The sequence below is a fragment of the Panthera uncia genome, chromosome F2 (assembly GCF_023721935.1).
Source record: "Panthera uncia isolate 11264 chromosome F2, Puncia_PCG_1.0, whole genome shotgun sequence".
Taxonomy (NCBI): domain Eukaryota; kingdom Metazoa; phylum Chordata; class Mammalia; order Carnivora; family Felidae; genus Panthera; species Panthera uncia.
The window spans coordinates 74,507,095-74,517,232 of NC_064812.1; the positions used below are offsets into that span (position 1 = coordinate 74,507,095).

Below are 10,138 nucleotides of genomic sequence, written 5' to 3' on the forward strand. Positions count from 1 at the left end.
ATTAAGAGACAGAGCATGAACATGGGAGGGGGAAACACAGAATCCAAAACAGGCTCCAGGCCCTGAGCTGTCGGCACAGAGCCTGACACGGAGCTCGAACTCACGAACCGTGAGATCATGACCTGAGCTGACGTCAGATGCTTTACCGACTGAGCCACCCAGGCGCCTCTGTTTTGGTATCTGCTCTTCTACTGAAGTCACATGCAGTTTTGATGAGCACTCGTTCTAAGTAAAGGTATAAGGATATTCAATTCAGTGAACTGTGCTGGTGAAATGCCTCAGATCATACTCTCTTTTAAAACAATAACTGCAAACATATGTACGTATGTAATTGACACAAACTGCAGTTATGTGAATGCAGTGGGAACCTGATAGCCGATAACTGAATGCTGCTGATTCTCTGGGGTCTTTAGAGACTCTTGCACATTTCAGGGTTGTGGAGTCGCCCTGGTTCACCTTATCACAGGGCTGCCTCTGACTGAGCTACATGCAGTTTCCTAAATCTGCCACCTCTTCTGCCTCAGGGACTTCGCACGTGTTGTCGTCTCTGTGATGGAGTGCATCCGTGAGAACTGGTTGGAAACAAACTGCTTGAAAGCTGTTTAATATTAAAAAAAATAGAATAAAACATTAAGTTTCATGCTAAGATTGGATCAAACACACTGTGTGAGTTTGCTAGGACTTCCATAACAAAACACAGTTGGGTGGCTCAAGCAACAGAAATTTATTTTCTCGTAGTTTTGGAAGCTGTAAATCCAAGATCCAGGTGTCAGCAGGGTTGGTTTCTTCTGAGGTCTCTCTTGGCTTGAGATGGCCGTCTTCTCTCTGTGTCCTCACACAGTCTTTCTTATGTGTGTATGCATCCTTGCTGTGTCCAAATTTCTTCTTACATTGGATTAAGGTCCACCCTAAAGACCTCATTTTAACTTAATCACTTCTTGAAAGATGATTATCTTCCAATATAGTCAAAACTCGAGGGATTAGGGATTAGGGCTTCAATAGATGAACCTTGGAGAGACCCAACTCAGCCTATAATACATATCAATGAAACAGAGTTGGTGATGGGGGCTTGAGGATGAGGGAGGAAAGAAGAGAGAAGGTCGAACCAGACATTGATTATTTTGTGCCTTCCATGCACGGTCCTCGCCCTGCCCCATCCGTACCTTCAACTTGCCTAGACTACCCTTCATCTTACCAAGTGGTGTAGTCCCTGGAGAAACTCAGGTGTAAAAGGTGCTAGGAAGCCCAGAATTCTAGGTTGAGTTTAGGCATCAGTAAGCCAGGTGTGACCATGCTCAAAATGAGGAAATTTGTTAGCGGGGAAGAAGCTGGCAGGTGCTTTATTTTGATAGAGGTCACGTGCAGGTTTCTTTCCAAAACTCCTCCCTACCTATTTTCTCATTAGAAATCAGCCATACACATGAAGGCCACAGCAAACCAGAGGATCCCATTGGGTATCTAGTCCCTGCACCTGTTCTCCCATCTCACTGGTCCTTCTTCCAGAGTGGCGTTGCATGGAAAATGGCAAGAATCTGCATTCATTCTCTGTAAGCCCACTTGAATATATTTTCCAAAATATCATTGAATGTCATTTCTTTTTTTTTTTAAGTTTTCATTTTTTTACAGAGAGAGAGAGAGGGAGGGAGAGAGAGAGAGAGTGCATGAGCCAGGGAGGGGCAGAGAGAGAGAGAGAGAGAGAGGGAGAGAGAGAACCCCAAGCAGGCTTCGTGCTGTCAGTGCAGAGCCCAGTTTGGGGGCTCAATGGCACCAACTGTGAGATGACCTGAGCTGAGATCGAGAGTCAGACGCTCAACTGACTGAGCCACCCAGGCGCCCCTGAATATCTGGTTCTGTTTAAAATTATCATGAGAGTCGATCTGTAAATAAAGGCGCTGCTGTTTGCCAAATGTGACTGCATTAAATTGACTTGATACTGAAGTACATATGAGGTGGTGAATCTCATTCGAAACATTTTGGGGATCAGCAGCTCCGAAATATAATACCTTTACCTGTTACGACATTTCCAGGACATTGTTTTATCTGCTGCTTTTTTTTTTTAAATCAATTGCTGCTTTTGGCACAGACTTCCTAGCTTTCTAATTGCCCTAAATTTCTTTTCTTATTGAAGACATGTTTAACAATTGAATTCGTTAGCTTAGAAATTAACTAGACTTTTGTTTTTTAGCAACTGCCCATCATTGCAGTGCTCCCAAGGAAGTATGAATCCAAAGAAATCTGTAAAAATGTTATGTATCTAATTAGGTTCAGTGAAAAGAAAGTGAAATTTCAGACTTGAAAATGGAGGGCTGTTGTAAATTGCTAGAACTGAATTGTGTCACCCCCAAAATTCATATGTTGAAGCCCTAATCCCCGATGTGATGGTCTTTGGAGGTGGGGCTTTGTGGGGGGTAAGTAGGTTTAGATAGGTCATGAGGGTGGGGTCCTCAAGATGGGATTAGTGCCCTTAAAGAAGAGACCTGAGCTTGCTTTCTCTTTCTCACTCTCTAGGACTCAGAAAGAGCCATGGTGAACACACAGCGAGAAGGCAGCAGTCTATGCGCCAGGAAGTGGCTTCTTACCAGGAACAGAATCTGCCAACCCCTTGATCTTGGACTTTCCAGCTCCCAGAACTGTAAGAAATAAGTGTCTATTGTTCAAGTCCCCCTAGTCTACTTTGGTCTAGCAGCCTGAGCTAATGGGGATACAAGTATTCCTAAACAATGATCATATCGGACAGCACTCTGCAATGCCAAGCTTTCTGAACTTCGGGGTAGGGAAAGCTTTCAGTCCACGTAAACACTTTGTTCCTTATTAGCTCAGACCTACATGCCGACCAGTCTGTTTGTGCTGTCATGAGCCCATCAGCATCCCCCAAACAAGACCAAAGTAAAAACGTGAATCCCAACTTGGCGTTGGAATTCCTTGGTGTTCTATGTGTCTAGCCCTCTGTGAGGCACTAGACACGCGATGGTCGGCAAGACCCATATGGTCCCTGATGTTGCACTTACAGGCTTTTGGGGGAGATAACAAGAAAATAGACAGTATGAGAACAAGTGTTCTGAAGGCAGAGGAACCGGATGCAGCGGGTGGTCCAGGAGCTCCTCGGACTGTACAGAGAAGCTGACATTAAAGGTGCTCAGGAGCAGGAAAGGTTACAGGACAGGAAGAGTTCCAGGCAAAGAACTGTTCGAGAAACTGAAATAATTCATTTGTGGCTAGAACACAAGAGATGAACCTGAGAGAGTTACCCTCATCTAGACTCTGCAGGGCCTTCTAAGCCACGGTGGTTTGAAGTTGTTTTAAGGGCACTGATGAACGACTGAAGTTTTATGACAAAGGTTTGATCATATTTGCATTTTAGAAAGATGGCCCTGGTTTCTCTGTGAAATGGATTGGATCGGAACAAGAAAACAACCAGTGATACCCGGTCCCTGGAATAATGGTCTAGGGCAGATGATAGAACTGGGCAGAATGTAGAGATTCTTAGAGGGTAGACTCACTTTGGTAATTGAGCAGACGCTGGACGAGGTGAGGAAGAGTGAGAAGTCAAGGAAGACATCTGGATTTCTGACAATTACATTTGGATCAAATAAAGGAAAAACGCTACTCACTGGACCTTTTTAGAAGGTCTGTGGGGACCTTGGGAGAGCCAGACTGAAGTGACCTGAGGAGTTAGTGGGAGATGACGAAACAGGGTTAGGTTGGGAGGGCCATTGTTCATTACGCTACTATTCCCTGAAGCCCACCACTGTCCATTTGCCACATAGTGTATGGCTGGGGGAGGGTGATGTGGGCAATACCAAAATATCATAATATTGATATTATTGATATCACAATACCAATATTTGGGTATTGTGGGGCAATACCAAAATATCACTTCCGGGCTGCAGGCCAGATGGACATCCAAAATGGGGATTCTGTGGATTGATGATATTTCTCATAATATTCTTCTAGGTTCTGGTGAGGTTGGGACACAGAGATCTTTGACAGCTCTTCACTCCTGGCATTCCAACACCACTGTGTTGGATTGGGGTGGCCCAACTTAGCAACTGCCTACATACCAGAGGCCCCAAATCACTGCTTATTGCCTTGAGTTGAATTGGAAATAAATATATGTCCTGGTTGAACATCTGGTCAACTAATTCTCTTGGCCTGATCCTAGGGAGGATTGGGAAGCAGCATGCTTTCCTCTGGATTCCCAAAGAAATAACACTATCTGCTCAGAGAAATTTGAAAAAGCCCTTAATTGATGAAGAACCATTTCTGCATCTTATTGTTTAAGTTCTTTTCAAATTTGAATTGGTGTCTCATTGGGGTGCCTGGGCGGTTCAGTCGGTTAAGCGTCTGACTTGATTTCAGCTCAGGTCATGATCTCACAGTTGGTGGGATTGAGCTCCGCGTTCGGCTCTGCACTGATAGCCTGGAGCCTGCTTGGGATTCTCTTTCTCTCTCTCTCTGTGCCCCTCCCTCCCTCAAAATAAATAAACTTCAAAAAAAGAAAAAAAGACTGGAATTGGTATCTCAGTGGGAAGCTCCCAAGGGAAGAAATCCTGGGGAACTTTCTTGGGAAGGAGTCTAGTTATAGCCTCCAACATGGCTCCTTTTTTGCCCCGCCCACTTTCTCTGCCTACTGAGTCCAGAGATTGGGATTGGTCAATCCCACCCCTTCCTCTAACTCACCAGTCCTTACGAGGTTCCTTTATGGCACATGGGTTTCTCCTCCCGCCTGTCAGGAGGCCCCTCCATTCAAGTCCCCTACTCACTAATTCGGTGTGACCCCAGTCCACCGTGTTCACCGTGGTCTTGGCCTTTGCTCTTGATCGAGTGTTGCACGTGTCCCTCTGACTCAGTTTTGATTCTGTTCCCCTGAGGTTGTCATGAACACCCCCTGCCCTTGCCCATGCCTTGGTTCTCCATGGCCAGTCTGTATACTGCTGTGTAGCCTGTGGACTTTCTGGAGAGTTTATGACTGGCATGATTCAAGTCTGATCATATAAGAAGATGGAAAGTAGTCTAAACCAGCTAACTAGAAGTTAAATAAAACCTTGACACATTTTTAAAAAACCCAAGAAAATAAAGTTTATGGTCATTTAAGTTTGGGGGAAAAAACCGAAAGTGGTCCAAACCACCCCTTAGTTTTCTATTTACCTATTATTTATTCATTTCATAAGTGTAGATTGGTGAGGCCGACATATCAGTTAGATGTGTGTTTGAAAGTTCTCCGCAAGATATTTTAAAACTACTTAGAGACGAGGGCTTGGAAGAGGGATAGTTAGCCTGGGGAAACTCAAATAAAAGTCAATTTAGTGGCTGGAGTAAGAAATAAGAGCCAATTTAATAGTTTAAGGTGAGAAATGACACAGATGTGAAGCAGGACAGCTGGGACAGATTGGAGACATTTCGAAGCTATAATCAGCAGGATGAGTGGCAGACTTGTGGGGAGGAGGGTGCGGATTGTCGAAGACAACACTCAGGTCTTTAGCCACTGACGATGTGCCATTTGCGATGGTGCTGAATGAATGAAGAGAACTAAACGACCGCGAGCCTAATTCTTTCCATGTTGAATTTGAGGTGCTTCTGGAAAGATTGAGGAGGGAAGGCTGGTAAACAATCAGAGTGTGGAGGCAGGGAGACAGTTCAAGGCTAAGGATTGACACTCATAATCTATTTAGGTTTTTTTTTTTTTTTTTGCTTATTTTTATGCTCTCAGATATGAAAACTAACCAGTCGGAGCCAGTTTTCAAAGATACGGCACACCATAAAGTTAAAAAAATTTTTTTAAGTGGGGAATTTTCAGAGTGGTGAACAGAAGTGGAGAACAGTCAGTGGAGAACAGAAATAGAAGTTTCGAAAAACTTAAGGTCCGAGGTGTAGACACACACACACACACACACACAGGTGCCTTTACCTATTGCTAGAGGTAGGCGTCTCCGAGTTTTCTATGACCCACCGCAAAGTGGGAAACATTTGATTCGCAGTATTCCTAGGACAGAAGTGCTATTTGGGGTTATAACTATCCTTGGTACTGAGATTTGAAAGACAATTCTTCTGTGGGTTCTCATAAAGAGGGCATCATGTGATTATAGAGAACAGTATTCTTTTTTAAAAAATATATGTATTTATTTATTTTTGAGAGAGACAGAGTGCAAGTGGGGGAGGGGCAGAGAGAGAGAGGGAGACACAGAATCCGAAGCAGGCTCCAGGCTCTGAGCTGTCAGCACGGAGGCAATGTGGGGCTCGAACTCACAGACCGCGAGATCATGACCTGAGCCGAAGTCGGACACTTAACTCACTGAGCCACCCAGGTTCCCCTGTATCAACATTTTTAAAGGAGAACCATACGTCAACAGCTAATTGCATTTGAGTTAATACTGATATCTTGTCATGAATTAAAAAACTTGTGTCTGAATATATTGTCACTTTGTCTTCCCCAGAGGCTGGAGGAAGGAAGCCTGGCATTCAAGGTAAAGGTTTTCCTTGGAAAATTGTTTTGGATACCCACCGGCATAGGAAGAATTATTGATGGAAGTCTCAAATGTCTAGGTCTGATCATGTAGCTTAAATACATTAAAAATGTAAATGCGTTAAAGTTGGTGCTGTACCCAAAGAATCATAATTTTGTTTAATGGAACTTCTTAATGAACCCTCCAATTAACCAAATTGTATCCTAGATAATTGAATACATTGCTTGCTACATATATTTAAACATTGGTTAAATTTAGAGGAATGTTTACAACATTAATGATCTGGATGTAGAAATCTCAATCTACTCAGTCAAAGACTAATTAGCCAGAGGGTAGGTTTTCTATAAAGCCTTGACCTAGTTCATGCCAGTAAGATAATTTTATCAGCACATAGAATGTTTCTTTCCAATGTATGAGTAAGAAGAAACGGGAGGTGTTCAGTTCACCAAAAATAAATACCAAGTCGTTAAGGTGCAAGTTAATGAGAAGTGGGGCAAAACACATCCCTATTTCACCCACTGGAAAGATTCACCAAACAATACTTGATGGTCTTGATGTTCACCGTAGTTTTGCATACGTCTCAACAGAGATGGACGTGTTGAGTTTACACAGGGTTACGAAGCCAAAAGGTAAGCCAAGGTCAATAATACTAACAATCTTAAGCAATTCCTGACACGCTTCTCCTGAAGGCAATAAAGAGTGGACCAAAATCAGTAGTGAAATAACTATACCAAAAAGTTCTGCTCTGCGTGGCAATTTATTCTGGGAAATCCATTCTTGAGTCATCAAAAAAGAAAATGGGAACATATTTCCAATGGCATGTCTGATGACAAATAGTTCCAAAAATTTGGGGGAATGGACGCTCTTTTATTTTTCTTTAAATAGGGGCTTTATATGTCTGAGCCTCCCCAGATGGGATATTTTTAGCAATCTTCTGTGCATAAGAGTAGTTAAAGCCTCAGGAGTGGCTTTGCTAGACCTTAAGGAAGATGAGAAGAGGGCTGAGGAAGGAACATTGAGAATCACCAACATTTCAGCATGAGAAGAGGAAGAGGTCCCACCCAGAGAGAGAAAAGGGAGAATACAGAAAGGCAGAAAGAGACATCACACCCCTACTTGCAGCCAGAAAAATCGAGTGGGAGACTAGTGCAGAGGCCATTGAACTTGGGAAGGAGCAACTTCTTTACATTGTCAGGAGTTAATTCAGCAGCAGTGGTTATCTTATTTGTTACTAAGGTGCCGCCACTGAGCAGGTGATTTCTGTACAGCCCTCACCACAACCACCAGCCTTCAGATGAGGAAAGTTAGGTTGCAAAGAACTTGATGAATCTGTCTATGATAATATTCATTTATTCATTCAGTAAAAAGCAAAACAAAACCATGATGTGATCTCTACTCTGAAGGAACTGACACTTCAATTTTTCTGCTTTTGAATGAATAAGGAAAAGGGAAAGACGAGAAGACGAGGAAGAGGGGCAACCTGGGTGGCTCTGTTGGTTAAGCATTCGACTCTTGATCTCGGCGCAGGTCATGAGCTCATGGTTTGTGAGCTTGAGCCCCACATGGGGCTCTGTGCTGACAGCCTGCTTGGGATTCTCTCTCTCCCTTTCTCTCTCTGGGTGTTCTTCCCCTGTTCACGCTCTCATTCTCTCTCTCTTTCTTTCTCTCAAAATAAATAAACTTAAAAAAAAAAAAGAGGAAGAGAGAGAGAGGGAAAGGGGGAAAAATCGAAGTTTTGATTTTTGTCTCGCATAATTTTGGCGTGATGGCAGACAGAATGAAAATGGTCTCAGAAAAGATATGAAAGACAGGGAGAGGAGATGGAGTGATGTCCCATAAATGAAGTAAAAAGTAATGGATTTTGGGGCGCCTGGGTGGCTCAGTCGGTTAAGCATCTGACTTCAGCTCAGGTCATGATCTCACGGTCTGTGAGTTCGAGCCCCGCGTTGGGCTCTGTGCTGGCAGCTCGGAGCCTGGAGCATGCTTTGGATTCTGTGTCTCCCTCTCCCTCTGCCCCTCCCCTGCTCACGCTCTGACTCTGTCTTTCAATAATAAATAAATGTTAAAAAAAAAAAAAGGAATGGATTTATAAAGCACAGTGGACATTTAAGCCCCAGGAAAAAATGTAGGGATGTCTTTTGGGGACAGTGGCAAGGATGCAAGTTGCAAATACAGATAGATTCTGATTTTCAGGAGAAGGGTCAGAGTTTATGTCTCTTGTTTGTCTGTCAGATGGAAAGGCAGTGAGGGTTCTCATTATGTAAAGGGTCAATGCCAACCAGTTTTCGGCAGGGCTGGTCATATATAGAGAATTGGAACCAGAAATGAAGATTTTAAAGACAGGAATAATTCAACTTAATCGTTTGGGTGGTTCTTGGCTTTTGATCCTCTTTTTTTTTTAATTTTTTAATATTTATTTATTTTTGAGAGCAAGAGAGAAAGAGACAGAGCATGAGCAGGGGAGGGGCAGAGAGAGAAGGAGACAGAACCTGAAGCAGGCTCCAGGCTCTGAGATGTCAGCACAGAGCCCAACGCGGGGCTTGAACTCACAGACTGTGAGATCATGACCCAAGCTGAAGTCAGGCGCTTAACCGACTGAGCCACCCAGGCGCCCTGTGTTTTGAGCCTCGTACTCAACATGTAGTAGGTGCCACCGTGTTTTGGCTCTACTGAATAACCACAGTAGTTCCTTTGCAAGACTTCTCCAGCAGTCCTGGTTTCCTGCATGCATGTGCGTTCTCAGGGTGACCATTGCTTGTCTCTTGTCTTTTTTCACGCTTACTCCGATTGTCTGAAAAATGCAGACTTGTCCTAAAGTCTTTCAAGACCCGGTTACTGTTTGTAGACCTGCTCTGGGCACAGATCCTTCTGAGAAGCTTTCAGGTGCTGCCCTACGAGGGTGCGTCTTTCTTTTGAAAATCTGTCAAAGAAATTCAATGCACACCTGGAGTAGTTGCCAATCTCATACTCACTGATCAACCGGCATGTCGGACAGGACTCTTCTCAGGCGGCTGAGTATTTAACTAGTCAGTTCTCCTTTCAATATTCTTTGCCCATTATGCCGCCATTTGCTGGATATTCTAATGTACTGGTGCATTTTTGTTTATGGTTTACCGAGACGCTTGTTTCTTTGTTCTTTGCTTTCAAAATGAAGTTTTAATAATTAATATTGTCGTTTAGTGCAAAAAAAGACTTTTTTTTTTTTAAATTTTTTTTTCAACGTTTTTTATTTATTTTTGGGACAGAGAGAGACAGAGCATGAACGGGGGAGGGACAGAGAGAGAGGGAGACACAGAATCGGAAACAGGCTCCAGGCTCCGAGCCATCAGCCCAGAGCCTGACGCGGGGCTCGAACTCACGGACCGCGAGATCGTGACCTGGCTGAAGTCGGACGCTTAACCGACTGCGCCACCCAGGCGCCCCAAAAAAAGACTTTTTAAAAGTTATTATTTTTCGTTGTTATAGGATATTTCATTGTAAGGATATTCTGTAGCTTTTTCCAATTTTTCCTGTTCTAAACATCTTCGTATATACATTTTAGGATATTTGTCCAGTTTAGTACGTTCAGTATTTTTTTTTTAGTTGATTTTTGGACAATTGTATTTCTCCTTTAAGAGAAGTAATGGATATATGTGTATCTATGTATGTGTGTGTATAGATATAAATATAGATAT

The 10,138-nt window shown here is 43.3% G+C and overlaps 1 long non-coding RNA gene across 1 annotated transcript; it reads left to right on the forward strand.

Moving 5' to 3' along the window:
• The first annotated feature begins 1,185 nt into the window (after nucleotides 1-1,185).
• LOC125924879 (uncharacterized) lies at nucleotides 1,186-8,816 on the forward strand. Its single transcript, XR_007458611.1, has 3 exons — nucleotides 1,186-1,547; nucleotides 2,509-2,632; nucleotides 6,435-8,816. It is a non-coding gene; the product is annotated as an uncharacterized LOC125924879 (long non-coding RNA).
• The last annotated feature ends 1,322 nt before the right edge of the window (nucleotides 8,817-10,138 follow it).